A 15,282-nucleotide genomic window follows, 5' to 3' on the forward strand; every position below is an offset into this window, starting at 1 on the left:
GTTGAAGGCTCGTTGGTGACCTTCTGCTGTTCTCTTACATATGGTCGGGTTGACGTATCTTTAACACATTCCTCATTTCAATTATCAGTTTTACGGTCATTTCAATACCAGAATCTATTACAAAAAAGACCTTGTCGATACATATTTCGTTTCAACTTCACAAGTAATACGCGATGGTCTTGATGTATAGGTACTGAGGTTTTTTATCATCTTAATAATGTGTTATAGTATTATTTTTAATGTCATTGTGAATATTACTGTTTGTTATGATATCCATATGACGTGACTCCGTACTTATACATCCCGTCATTGAGTTAAAATTGTTCTATTATATTGTATTGTATTCTTGTTTCATTTTCGCCAATGTGCCTTGTCTATATGCCTTTTAAATTTTCTTTGATACATATGACGTGGCTCTGTACTTGTAAATCCGCATTGTTTTATATTATTGTAAAATAAAACGTGTATTCCTTTCTTTCATTTTAGCTATTTGCTTTGTCTAAATGCTTTATTTGTTTCTTTAATAAACATGACGTGGCTCAGTACCTATCCATCACGTTTTTGTGTTATGGTAAATTTTTGTTCTCTTGTCTTTAATTTTTGCTGATGTGCTTTGTCTATACGCCTTTTTGTGATTCTTCATTACATATTTGTTTTTATAGTGATGAAGTTTATAACACAATGTTAGCCGCTGTACCCCTATTTTTGACATTTTTTTTACCTATCATGCCTGTTTGTTTTGTGTACACATCGTTGTCAATAGCTAGATACAAAGCACGGTTTAAAAAGCACGGTTTAATCCACCATTTTATATCTAAGAAAAAAGACTGCACACCTAGTCAGGAATGTGGCAGATGTTATCCATTTGTTTTATGTGTTTGAGCTTTTGATTTTGCCATTTGAATACGGACTTTCCGGTTTGAATTTTCCTCGAAGTTCATTTTTTTGGTGATATTACTTTTGTTGTAGATGATATTGAAAATGCGACAAAAAGTATTTTATGTAAAACTTGTCACAAGATTGATGGTATTTCGCTACACTTTGATAAACACATGTATAATATATATAGAGAGGTAAAGGAAAGATAAAATTATCTTGTAGGCACATCTGAACCGACTGACTATTACTATTATTGGCCATAACACATCATGGTACAGAGAGGAAGGGGTCAATCCAGAACGATTTTTGATCTGGGAGTTAGAAACGTTGGAAGTAATTGGAATCAATAAAAAGAGGTAGTTGGTACAACTTATCAAGAATTCTATATGTGTCACTTCAGTTTAAAACGTTTAACTACGAAGTCCCGGCAGTTGTCAGTTCTTAATTTGCATTTAAGGTTCATGTGGACCCTATGGCTAAAATGGCCGTATTTTCACCTCAAAATTTACTCAGAGTACAGAGTGCATTTGTAAAACTTTTCAGGCATAGCATGCCCTAGTTAAATAAATTTCAAATATGTTTTATGTTTTAGAAAAATAAAAACTTCCAAGGAATTTGCCGTGCACTTTTTTCATTCCCCCAGAAGGTGCCAAAATAAACTAAGTTGGGGAACAGGTTTCAGAACTTCCCCACAGGTAATTATAGAAGTGAGCTGTTTTGTTTGACATGGACATGAGATGAACAATCGATACCTGACAATAATTGGTTATTTAAACTGTGTACCTGAGTGGACCATATCAAGGTAAACTCAACTGTTTGTTAATTTTATCATCTTCTGCAGTGTATGTTAAAATCTAGTTAAGTTATGAATTTTCTAAATCTTGCATTTGAATTCTATTTATCTAGGGCATGCTATGCTTTAAAACGTTTCTAAATGCACAGGTTTGCCTGTACTCAGAGTTAATTTGAGGTGAAAATACGGCCATTTAGCCATAGAGTCCACATGAACCTTAAGTTCACAAGATTATAGAATACAAACAAAAGCAACTGTACGTGTTTTGTTTGTGATTAATTTATATGGAATTCAAGATTATTGAATTGTTCCTGTAATTTTTCTAAACTCGATGTGTGGTGTTTAATTTGTATAACAATCAAGATTTGTGAGAAAAAAAAACACAATAGTTAGTGAAGCTATTTAACATCAAGCTGCTAATACTATTCATTGAATTTTTAAATTTCTAATTATTGTTTATATATCACTGGTTTGACGGTACACTTATCAGACGTGTATACAATGAATCTCATCGTATATTAGAATGTCTTCAAGATTCACTAGTTAAATTATGGTTGATAATCGTTAGAAGGTTTAACCCTGCATTTAAATAGTATTAATTGTTCTGTCAATGACCTATACATAGTATATCTTAGTCCATGCATAACTATATAACTATACATGGAATATTTGTGGGGTAGCTTAACAGGTTTGATTCATGTAATAAAAGATGGGGCTATTCCAGGTTTATATGGTAAACCCGTTTTTCTTGTATTGATAAACTCGCTTAAACTGGGGTATAAAACTTCGTACATTTTTTTCCCAGTATTTGTTGAAAAGCGCATCATATCAGTTGTTGTGATAAGAGTTTTCTAACATGAGCTTTAAGGTTCATGTGTACCCTTCGCTGAAATGGGTGCATTTTCCCCTCAAAATTAACTCTTTTAAGTACAGACAAACCTGGGAATCTTGAAAAGTTTTAAGGCATAGCATGCCCTAGATAAATAAATTTCAAATATTTAGAAAAATAAACTTATTAAAGAGGATTTTGCAGTACACTTCTTTCATTCCCCCAGAAGGTGCCAAATAAACTAGGTTGGTAAAGATGTGCCTTATCAAGTACATCGAAATGAGAATATGTAACAAATAAAAGTATTGGCATGTATGAAAAATGTAGTTTTAAGATTTAAATGTCACACCACTGATTAACACAAAAATAAATATGTTTCTAATTATGAATCATCTTCAACTTGTACCTAGTTTGTAAAAATGTTAGAAAATCAGCTTTCGTCTTCCGTTTGATCTTTGTCCATTTTTCATCTCATGTTTGGTCACCCATGTATTTCAGTTGTTCTTCGACAAAATTAGAAATTTCGGCTTTCATCTAATTTGATACAGCTTCGTCATTTGCTCGATCATCAGGCAATACAAAACAGGTTCATACTTCTTCTTAGTGCCTAGTGGTTTATCGTGTAACCACAAAATGTGTTGTCGCCGATGTTCTTTGTCTTTTTGAGACATGTTGATTAAATCGTTGTCAAAGTCTTTTCCACTAAATGACTTCAGGGTTGGTTGTTCCAAGAATTTAGAATTTTTGAAAAGTGTCCGAACGTTTGAGATTTATCTACTGATGTTATATGCATACATATAATCCTCATCCACAGAAGTAAAACCTAGCAAATTGGACAAAGAGCAATACACACGGGTGCCACATGTTGAGCAGGATATGTTTACTCTCACGGAGCACTTGAGTGGGAATCGTGTTGCTTAATTTTTTAAAGACCTGGTCCTGTAACAGAAAAAAAATATACTATTAAATAACAAAATAAAATAAGATGTTGTATGAGAGTCAATAAGACATAGATCGACCCAAGACACAATGCAGTTTCAGTAGGCAATTGTTGGATACAGTATGGTCTTCAACGTGATTCTTTGTCAAACACCGAAGAGTAAGCTAAAAATAATAAATAAATTGATGAGACACTTGTGTGTAAACTTACCTGGAAGTAATAAAATATTGTACTTTCAGCAGTTCTTAATTGGAGTTACTAGACACTGATATTTGTCTCTTATGTGCTCTAAGAACGTTTCCTCGTCCTCAAATTCCATTTCACAATTTAGGAAAACCATATGATTGTCAATCACTTTGTTTCATATGATGTAAGGCAGAGCAATACCATCAAGAAATTAACTGGAAAAAGTAAGCAACTGTACGTACCGTTTCTACAGATTAAAACAAGGATGATCTAAGCATGGGTCTCCCATTACCACTTGATTTTATCATCTGGATGGCCGATTGTTACCAAGCTGTATCTTAAATATATATTTGCACACATGACATATATGATATGAAATATTTAAATGAGATAAACGTTGCTTTGGTGGATTAAAACCCATATTTTCAATTGTAGCAAGTTCAGTCTTTAATTTCATTTTTCTTTAAAACAACACATATAACACTCCTTTTTAATTTAACAACGAATGTGTCAACCTCCTTAAAGACTATTAAATGTTTACTTATCATGTGGATTGCAATTCCCATCAATGTTCCCTATCTTCAACTAAGAATAATCGAATTTTAAAGTAAATTTGGATTTAGTATATAAATACTTATCATCATAAATTCTGAGTATACCCCAACTGCGTCATAAGGTCAGATGGCTATACCCGTCTAACAATAAACGTACTGTGACTTGTCTGGACATATACCCCTGTGTACCCATATCCTCCCATCCAATTTCCTCAAGACAGATAAGACAGGACGGACCTACTGCATATGTTTGTCACCCGCAAAGCGTGACGATGGAGAAAAATAAACAGTTTAATACCCAGCCTATATAGGATTTTTAGACACTTTTTTTTTTACAATAAATCAAATAAGCAAGGTCATCGTTTTCATCCTATCATTATCCTAATTTATTCCTTACTTACCTGTTACGTTTAAAGATTCCAGGTATTCATCATCATTAAATTTTCCACCAACATTCTTTGAATTCTCGTATATGGCTCTAGTTTGACATTTCCCTATGGCTCTTACAAGTTGTTGCTGTTCAATAGAGCACTCATCCCTTTCTAAAAGGGAAATAACAGCTTGAACCTCTTCTGACAAGTCAATCTTTTTTCGTGGCATTTCCATGTATTCATGAAAATTTTTCTCAGCATACTTCACACAGCCTTGGCTGAGGTAAATGATATGGGCAAATATGTCACCGCTCTCAATGATGACATCTACAACAGCCATTCTCATCGTGTCTGCCTTTACCTTACTGATGTTGTCAACAGTGATATCACTGGTGTAGTTGTCGTGGCTTTTACAGCTGCAATGTTTATATGATTCCATGTCGACTATTAAAAGTAGTAATTTGAATTCATAAATCAATTTTACTCTTAATTATTATTTTCTTATAAAAATATAAATGTACCCACATTTCGAGTTAAGGTACATCATCTGTCTTCCTCCAGCGTCGATTGTATAATAGATGTACACAGTCTGTATAGTTCTTAAATGTGATTTTCAAAACTAATAGATAATGGTCATACATTCCCTGGTTTTATCAGGCAACCCCATTTAAACACCATTAAAGCAAACACCTTATAAAACACTAGTATGATAATTACACGCCTGTTGCATGTGAATAGATATATACTAGTTGTATTTTACATGTATTAATAAACATAATTCTCAACAGTTATCGGGAAACCAACAGCTATATTCTAAGAATGTTTATGTGTGCATTTTGACCACCCATTACATCTAACGGCAGTAATTAATAAATATTTGTTTTAATTCTATTGCCAAACGCCTTATTTACCCATAGTCACCACATCTCTTTATCTAATTCGCCGTGCCTTTTCTTCAAAAATTAATTTTATGAATATGCCATAATATACAAATTTTTTTCACGGCACTCAGATGAACAGGTGATTTCTCCGACCAATGGGTTAGTTCAGTCTCAATGAATGCAAATGTGTTTGTTGTTGAATCATCAATTTTTCTGGAATGGGAATATGTGTGCCATATTTGAAAACTGATGCTTGATTTATTTGTTTTTGTTACATTCATGAAACTGTAATCTGAAAATGTCAATCTTTGCTGCATATTGCAAACAAAGAAAATAGAAGAAATCATGAACAAAGAAAATCTAAAGATTGTTAGTTTTCGAAGAGAACCACAAAGTCCTTTTAATGTTTCAATTTCGCCAAACTACCTATTTTACTTTTGTTTTTAACTACATAATAATTTTATTCATCAAATATTGCTTGTTACATAAACCAGCAAGATTCGAAGCTTCTCTTGACGTACCCTGTTACAATCCACTGACTACCCAGGGAATCAGCTGATTAAATTAATTGACATACATTTTGTTTACAAAACTCTATATTAACAATATGAAAAAATCATTCATTGATTATGTTTCTTTTAATTGAAAGTAACATTGGACTTATTGTCTTATGTCCATTAATATTGGTATCTACTCTCTTGGTGTATTCATTAACAAAAAATCAGTAGACGTCTTAGTTTTTTGTTTTCTGCTCAGATACATACTACGACTTTTATATTGAAAAACTAATAATTGAAACAAACAAATTTATTGGGTAATACTTGCTGTCTGTAGTTTTGTATCCAAATATCATGTGTTGTAATTTTATTGAAAAATCTAAATTACCCTTTTTTAAGAGATCGTATATTTGTTGCCAAAATCTTGTCAAATAAGAGCAGTTGAAAAAATAATGAGCATAGTCTTCTTCTATGTTACAAAAACTACACAAACTGTTATTAGTTATTTTCCATTGTTATAAATGCTTTTTGGTTGGTACACTAAACTGCAGTAGTTTTCATCTGTATATTTTTAATTTTATTTTCAGTTAAGAATTTGTAAATAAAGTTATATAATGAATTCATATTTGAAGTTTCTTGCAATAGTAGAATTTTGAGCCACTTGTTTTTGCCTACTGACGTTTCTTTTTTACTATTCACTAGAGAGTCATATAACATTTTATTTGAAAAAAATGTAGTCTCAAAATAACGATCTTTCCATGTGATCTTATTTCTCTGGATATTTACTTTACTTTGGACAGAATTTTCTTGTTTGACTATGCCAATCCAATTTTGTGGAATGGATTGTTTCAATTTATGAAATTTAGCAATCCAGTTTACTTTACACTTTAATTTGTTCAAAGTATAATTTTCTGTAATAGTGACATAGTGTTATCAAGAATGTCATTCAAGTATATTATATCACTTTTAATCAAGTTTTCAAAGATAATTGGTTTCTTATGAAATGCAATAAACGTATTCCCCCAAATTGTTTGTTTTCTTATATCAGCATATGTCACTGCTTGTTTTGTTTGGCCACCCCAAGTCAAAATCCAGGACTTTATTACTTCTCTATAAAATTCTGGAACATATTTAAAATATTCTAAATGTTTTATATCATTTAAATTCATATGAAACATAACTAAAATAATGTTAGACACTTTTAAATATTTAAAAGGTATAAGCTTCCAGTTGGTAAATTTACCATTAACTAGTCTATATACCCATGATGCTTTAAGTGATATAAAATAACTTTTAAAATCGACTATTTGTAGGCCTCCTTTTTCATAAGGAAGAGTTATCAGTTTTTACTTTGTCTGGCTTCCATCCCAAATATATTTAAAGCTTCTTGTTTCTGTAAGATAATTTTCAGGAGTTAAGCAAACCCTTCCCAAGAATGTAAACGGCAAAATTAATGCTTTAAAAAGAAGTATTTTCCCTAAAATTGAAAGATTCTGTTTTCCCCATGTCTTGAAAAAAGTTATCAAAGGTACCAGGATTATAATTTAGTACGCCAGACGCGCGTTTTGTCTACATAAGACTCATCAGTGACGCTCATATCAAAAAATTTATAAAGCCAAACAATTACAAAGTTGAAGAGCATTGAGGATCCAAAATTCCAAAAAGTTGTGCCAAATACGGCTAAGGTAATCTATGCCTGGGATAAGAAAATCCTTAGTTTTTCGAAAACTCAAAGTTTTGTAAACAGGAAATTTATAAAAATGACCACATTATTGATATTCATGTCAACACCGAAGTGTTGACTACTGGGCTGGTGATACCCTCGGGGACGAAACGTCCACCAGCAGTGGCATCGACCCAGTGGTGTAAAAAGTTATCAAAGGTACCAGGATTATAATTTAGTACGCCAGACGCTTGAACAATTTCATCATTTTCTCTATTTTACAATTCCAATTTAATTTTTTGCATTCATCTTTATCATGTCCAAAAACACCCCTAATGCTTTAATAGGTTTATCTCCCCAATTAATCCCCGCAATTTTGTCTTTACATGATTTCAATTTCCCGATCCATAATCTTTCTGTTTTATTTCTATTTACCAATAGTCCTGAGAATGAGCCAAAAATTTCTATTATATTCATTGCAGATATTACATCGTTTTTATCTTTACAAAATAATGTTGTGTCATCTGCTAGTTGTGAAATTTTAATGCTGATAAAGGACAGCCTTGTCGGATTCCCCTTGAATTTTTGAAATTTTCTGATACCCACCCATAGTTCATAACACATGTTTAAACGTCTGTATACATGGTTTTAATCCACTTAATGAATAATTCATTAAACCCAAATGTTTCAAAGTTCTAACAATAAAATCCCATTCCAAGGAATCAAATGCTTTTGTTAAATCCACAAAAACAATTGTTCCCTCTATTTTGTATGTTTCTGAGTAGTCTATTACATCTTGGATTTGTCTCAGATTAAACCCAATCAATCCATTTTTGACATAACCGGTTTGATCCTCATTTATAATTTTTGGAAGTACATTTTTTAAACATTGCGCAAGAACATATGACAAAATTTTAAAATCTATATTAAGAAGTGATATTGGACGATAATTTTCCAAAAGTAATGGATCCCCCTTTTTAAATATCAAAGTTAATATACTGGTACGTTGTGAATATGAAAGACTGTTTCTATCGTATCCTGTATTTAAGACATTTACCAGTAGTGATTTAAGTTTATTCCAAAAAAATCGATAAAAGTCCATCAAGACCTGGAGATTTATTTAATTTCATTTTAAAGATACCATGTGTGCATTCCTCCACTGTAATTTTCCCATCGCATATTAGTTTGTCATTTTCAACAACGGTATTTTCTAATTTTGTATCGCTGATATAGTCTTCTGTTAAATCTTTATTTAAACTTTTTTTTTTGTTATACAAGTTTTCATAATAATCTTTTATTTTTTGTAAAAGTTTCTATTGATCCCAAGGAAGTAAGAATTATTTTTTTCACTTGAGCTCCCTTCGCTTTTTCTTCATATATCTTATTTAGTTCTTCTTCAATACCCATTTCTTTTTCTATTTCATTGTCATCTATATTTGTCTCGTCTCTTAATTTTATTTTTTCTTCTGATTCTTTTTCCAGAGTATATCTCCGCCCCTTGGTTAACTTTGCTTTATTTTTACAATAATTTGTGGTTACTTCCCTTACTGGGATTTTAAAACCATCCAATAATACTATCTACAATCCAATGTTTCCTTTTCGAAATTATATTTATATATCAAAGTATTAATCAGTTCTTTGTCATCTTTTTCGTGCAAACTACCTATTTTTTACATCTAAGTATTCAAGTACGCCGGTCTGTATTTGTAGCGAAAAAATGCATATACAAATATTGTCTTTTCGTCAATGTAACCATTTAATAGGTTTAAAACCCCGGTAAATATTTATTTTGAGATAAGTAGGTTATCTGGTTAAAGATGCTTTGTTATTGTTTGCTCTTTGGTTTGGTTGTTGTCTCTTTGACATAATTCCGATTTCCATTCTCAATATTATTTCTATTTTTCATTTTTATGGCACAATAACCAAAGACGCAAATTCAGCTAGAAGCTTTAGGACACAACTCCAGCCTCCATATCGTTAAATCATTCTTGAGACTATGTTTGAATTATTGTCAGTTACATCATCAATGCTTGATATTTGCATTTTAAGTCATTAAAATCCTTTCAATCTAACTCTTTTGTGTGGCGAAAAAAATATTTCGAAACATTTTTACTAAAACAGAGTTCATTTGATTTACTATTGTTGCCACCGGTTAGTTTATGCAGTCACTACAAGGCCTTTACAATGCTTCCAAATACTGCCCACATTGAACAAAAGGTATTTTCTGGCAAGTATGTATTTGAGTATATACAATGGACTGATTGATGTTTTGCTAAGAAGAAAGTAGTATGAATTTGACGTCGTAATTTTAAGGTCGCAGGTACAGATGTACAAACGCATATCGCATATTATGAGATCAATCTGTTGTGCTATGTTTTGTTTTAGCCAAGTGTTACCCTGCTGTGAAGTGCGTGAAGATTTACACCACCATCTGATATCTAATTCTATATGACTATTCACTTTATCCTATTAAACGAATCCTTAACTGTCAGTTAGGACAACGGGTGTAAGTGTTTTATCGCCTATAATAAGCGTCGATGCTCTTTTTAAGTATTTCTTCAATTTTCTTTTGGACATCAATAGCAGGAGAAAGTAATAATGTTTAATTTGTTACTATGTTTAATAAGTATGAGCAAATATTAAGTGAAGATGCGAAGCAAATCAGTAGCGTATTCCATGCAGTGAAATGAGGATTTGTATAAGTTTAGACCAAATTCTGTTTTCAGATGAACATATAACTATGAGCGAAAAACAAAAGGCCCAAAGAGTCAACACGTCATGGATATACCCACCGTTGGAAGGCTCAATTTGGTGACGGTTTTAACTTCTGTTTGGTAACTACAGAAAAGTCAATATCACTTTTTTTTGTTGATTTACAATTTATTTGTGTTTACAATTGTCTGTATTATCTACTAAAATCGACTTTGGTGCACTACTAGGGTACAATGTGTAAAGTATAAGTTCTTCTAAAAAAAAAAATAAAATAAGAAAAAGTCTTCTAGATTTTTAAACATGTATTTCCGATTTTCTCGATTCATTCAATTTAATATTATATATCGAAATAAGGTCCGTTTGCATTTTCTTAACTTACTTTAAAAGTGTTAATCTGTTGCATATCAAAAAGTAAAATCACAAAAATACTGAACTCAGAGGAAAATCTATTCGGAAAGTCCATAGTCACATGGCAAAATCAAATTACAAAACACATAAAAAACGAATGAACAAGAGCTGTTATATTCCTGACGTGGTACAGACGTTTTCAAATGTAGAACATGCTGGATTAAACCTGGTTTATAGCGCTAAACCTCTCATTTTGATGACAGTCTCATCAAATTTCGTTATATTTACGATGATGAGTGAACTAAACAGACATAATAAATGAAATAGTCAAAATAAGGGTACAGCAGTCATCATCGTGTAACAATTTTAAAAGGAACAATTTAACTGAACGCGAAAACATCTATCTACGAACACATTCATTGATTCGCGTGTCTGACGTCAATCGATTCCTTTTCAATTGTCCCCCTGAACGCCTCAAGTATATGCATACACATCCGGATAATTGGTATGTTTTATGGAGGTAGTTGGTACTCCAGGAATTCTAAACATTGTTTTAATTTAAACTTATTATATATTTACTAATTACTAAAACGAAAGAAACATTGATAAAACAAAGTGTACAAAAAAGGGAGGTAATACTTTGTCACTTGTTTCTCACTGTATGGATTCTAGGTGCTGAATTTGTGTATCTAAGTATATACCTAACAGTTTCTAGCTATTATGGTTCAGGGTTTATCACATAATGAGAGTCAGGAAAGGGGAATGAATACGCCATGATATACACATTTTTTTTTACGGCACTCAGAATTAAATAAGTAGTCCACCGCCAATGGTTTGATTCAGTATCAATGGATGCAAATCTGTTTTGTATCATAGATGGCATTAAAATCTTAAAACCAATAATTTATTAATAACATTTTAATGACCACTGTTTTTTTTATGCCAATGGTACAACCTGAACAACGTGTTGACAGAACACAAGCTAAGCCATAGCTTGAAAGGTGCGATTCCAAATTATCTGTTATGTCGCCATTAAAGGAAATTGTTCTTGCTGTTTTACAAAGTATTGTATGGTTAGTTATTTCAGTAAAGTGATGTTACAATGATTTTAAATTGACAATTTTGTATCAAGATGTAGTAGTGTTTGAAATGTTGTGTCTTAGATATTTTCTTCCTTGCTTCGACATATGCACTTCTTATATTCGGAACACTTGTGCTAAAAATGAATTCCCTCTGGTTTAAATTGCTTCAATCTAACCTGTCTAATCAGTTTGATTTTTAAGTCCTGTTCATCTACCTGGCACTCAAACTCACTTTTCTGGCGATAACTAAAAAAGCTTTCACTCTTTTGAGCCTTTCTTCTGAGTTGTTTCCTCTTCTTTGTCATGGATTTTATTTCAGTTTAGAGATGTGATAGCACGAAATGTGTTTTTAAAGTGCCAGCAGCATCAACAGATCTTAATATAGTCGTGTGTGTATACACGAAAGTAATTCGTTTATAATAAAGCAGATTTTCCCACATTCTCGCGTTCAGTGAAAAAGGTACAACTGTAAAGATAAAATGATAAAATAATTACAATACAAAGAGTTGTTAGCAGACACAAAATTGCAGCCATATCTGCTTGTTGTTTCTTACCCGAATGATTAAGAATTATCACTTATTCTGGAATGGAAATACGTGGCCTAAAAAAAGACACGATGCAACATAGAAAACTAAAGACTAAGCAACACGAACTCCACCAAAAACTAAATCTACCTTTAATTATGCAGCTTTTTGTAAATGGAAATAATTGCAGGTAGACCTTTTTCATCCTTTATTCAAATATGCGTATACTTATTTGAACGAAAGAGGAAAGGCCAATTTACCGGGGATTTTTTCACAGAAGTGCCAATTTCAAAAAGTGCCGACAGAATAAAATTTACTATAAAAAAAAAAAAAAAAATGCTTTTTGATCAATATCTCGATTTACATATATTATGATATATGTATATGTGATCAATAGTTAATTTAACCCTCAAAAATGATGACAGTCCAATATGCGGATTTTCGGGTGTTTTTAGGTGGAAAAAAACAGGGAATTCTCCAAGAAAGGACATTTCAAACCAACACAAAGTTATGCTTTTTATGACTGTTGTTATTCATACTACTTTTTCCCTCAAAAATGAAATGGGTTTAGTGTGTCCTTATTACATAAAAACAACTTTTTGAAGAAAAAATTGTAACATCGATCAATTGTATCGATATAGCTTCTTAATAAGAGTTATAATGTAAAGTATCGCGGTAGCTCCATCAGTATTTGCAGGTAGACCTTTTTCATCCTTTATTCAAATATGCTTATACTTATTTGAACGAACCAGTTAAGGAACATGAGTTTATAGGTAATCATAACATTTAACATATATATATTGTGTCAAATTGAGAAAACTTTGCAATTTTATTGACTAACTATAACTAGACAATAGAACAGATAACCTGGCTAGGTTTGGTTAAAGTGGCTGGTATTTTGTCATCATGAATAGCAAGCAGTATGTGTTAAAGATTGACTTCTGTAATCGATCTCAATCTCTTATCATAACGATGAAATATATGGTTATTTTGTTTGTCAATGATATATATTTTTCTACAGCTGTGTTGAAATATCTAATAGGCTTTCCACAAAACTATCAATTCCATAGCCATCTAAATCATCTACTTCTGAACAGGGTCAAAACATCTGGAGAATGCCACCACACCAGTATGAGAAAACCAGCCTTTGATCTGGATGATGCGTTGATGTGTTAGTCATGGGTTTTGAGTGAAGTTGTCGAAATCAATAAATGCAGGAGCCCAGATCGTATTATGTTGTCTGAGTCTGATCTGAAATGACGATCAGGTCTACTGCTGTTGCCCGGAAGCACTAGCTGATATTACTGAGCACGGTTAAGAAGTCGCACAGCATGAAGAGTGTGTAGATGAAGTTCTCTCAGTAAAAAGAAAATAGTTCTTTTGGTTGTAATGCTCTTGACGTGACTCGGTATTTATGTATCCTGCCAACGGGTTTAATTTTAGCGTTACCATAGCAGGTTCCATTCAAGGTGCGATTTGGTGACAAGAGGCTTTTATTTGGTTGACCGTTATGAAATAACGTTTCACAAATGATATCGGATATGTTCCTCACGTCGTGACTACCTTCCCTTTCATGAATGTGACCTACCGAATTAGACTATTTACCGGATTTGATATCACATAAGCAACACGACGGGTGCCACATGTGGAGCAGGATCTGCTTACCCTTCCGGAGCACCTGAGATCACCCCTAGTTTTGGTGGGGGTTCGTGTTGTTTATTCTTTAGTTTTCTATGTTGTGTCATGTGTACTATTGTTTGTCTGTTTGTCTTTTTCATTTTTAGCCATGGCGTTGTCAGTTTATGTTAGATTTCTGAGTTTGACTGTCCCTTTGGTATCTTTCGTCCCTCTTTTACAGCTTTTACAGTGATGTTTTCATTTGGATTCCCTCTTATATCTTTCTTTTAATCTGTATCTGTCATTTTTTTTTAATCAACTACAAACACTTAATATGCGTATTACAATTTAGAACTATTTAGTCAATTGCATTGTGTGTCTGTAATGTATGTATACAAACGTTTGCTGTTGAATACGAATAATGCTCACACAACTGACACTAACGGTACCAATAATTCCGCACTAGGTACACGTGTGCTTACTTTATTTCGTCAATACAACGGAACTATATTCGACTGTCATGCAACTGGGAGGTTTTGCTAGCTTTATTAATTTAAAGAAAATGGTTGCTCCAAATTAGGAATACTACTGTTGTTTTTCATTGGATGCGGTTTCTTTTATAACGTTGATTTTGTCAATTTTTATGGATATACCTTGGAGTTTTGTATTTTTGTTAAAAGTTTATTTTAATGATTTGATTCATAATGCATATGATTGTAATCCTTTAATAGTTCCAACTTTTGTCATTTAGAATCAATGCAGTAATTAAATGCAACATGTTTATTCTACTGAACTTAAACATCTGCTACTCGTGTAGTTCGGTGCAATCCTTTTATATGTAGAAGAAATCCGAACTTCCTTAACCTCTGTTGATAAACACGATTCTAAAAATACAATTTAAAACTAGAAGATCTATCATTTTTGATAGCCTTTATTTATAAAATTGGATCAAGGAATGCTCAAACAATATATACAAGGCCTATGTGGTATCTCTTAACATATCTCTGTACCAAATACCAAATAAATAAAATATTCGAAAAGACGTTTGATAACATGATTATTTAAATAAATAATGCTATCAATAACATATCCTTGACTTAATACAGCAAGGTTTTGCTTGAAATCTTAAACCTACATTTGTACATATTAAAGTTTTTCTTTGATTAAATTGGAAATCCAGTTATTATTAAATATAAAATATGCAAATTACACTGAATATTAGCCTATAGCAAGACAATGGAAGAAATATAAAATTTACAGTAAAGGAGGTAAATAAGGAGCACTATAGTGTTACGCCAAAAAACAACGGGGAAATCATCAAACTAGGAAAAGGGACACACTTTCATAAATAAACTAAATATTAAGCCCGACGAGAAACCAATTTCGGGGAGGTGTCAACGAAGTAA

At 32.2% G+C, this 15,282-nt stretch overlaps 1 long non-coding RNA gene across 1 annotated transcript; it reads right to left on the reverse strand.

Annotated features, from left to right (window-relative positions):
- Positions 1 to 2,826: 2,826 nt before the first annotated feature.
- On the reverse strand, positions 2,827 to 3,854 carry LOC143062466 (uncharacterized). Its single transcript, XR_012974766.1, has 2 exons — positions 3,652 to 3,854; positions 2,827 to 3,440 (listed from the first exon to the last, which is right to left on the reverse strand). It is a non-coding gene; the product is annotated as an uncharacterized LOC143062466 (long non-coding RNA).
- Positions 3,855 to 15,282: the final 11,428 nt, after the last annotated feature.

This window comes from Mytilus galloprovincialis, chromosome 2 (genome assembly GCF_965363235.1).
Source record: "Mytilus galloprovincialis chromosome 2, xbMytGall1.hap1.1, whole genome shotgun sequence".
Classification (NCBI taxonomy): Eukaryota; Metazoa; Mollusca; class Bivalvia; order Mytilida; family Mytilidae; genus Mytilus; species Mytilus galloprovincialis.